Here is a 240-nt window from a genome sequence, read left to right as displayed (position 1 = left end):
TATTTATCTGCAGATTACTCTAATAGCCATTGCTCATATGCTGAGGGTTTGCCTTTAATCAGCCCTGGAGAAGATGGCTAACATAGTTGATGGAGCAGGGCTCAACACAAATAACTTTTTCTGCTAGCTCGGATGCAGCAGTAGTTTAGATTTTTACTTTTTTGGGTGTCATTTTCACTCACTGATTTTAATTTTATTTTATTATTTTGCAGTTTTTGGGATGTTTGAAATTACCACATC

This window comes from Sinocyclocheilus grahami, unplaced genomic scaffold, assembly GCF_001515645.1.
Source record: "Sinocyclocheilus grahami isolate Dianchi unplaced genomic scaffold, SAMN03320097.WGS_v1.1 scaffold10479.1, whole genome shotgun sequence".
In the NCBI taxonomy this organism is placed as follows: Eukaryota; Metazoa; Chordata; class Actinopteri; order Cypriniformes; family Cyprinidae; genus Sinocyclocheilus; species Sinocyclocheilus grahami.
The sequence above is the reverse complement of the archived record's forward strand: the minus strand, read 5'-3'. Positions refer to the sequence as shown.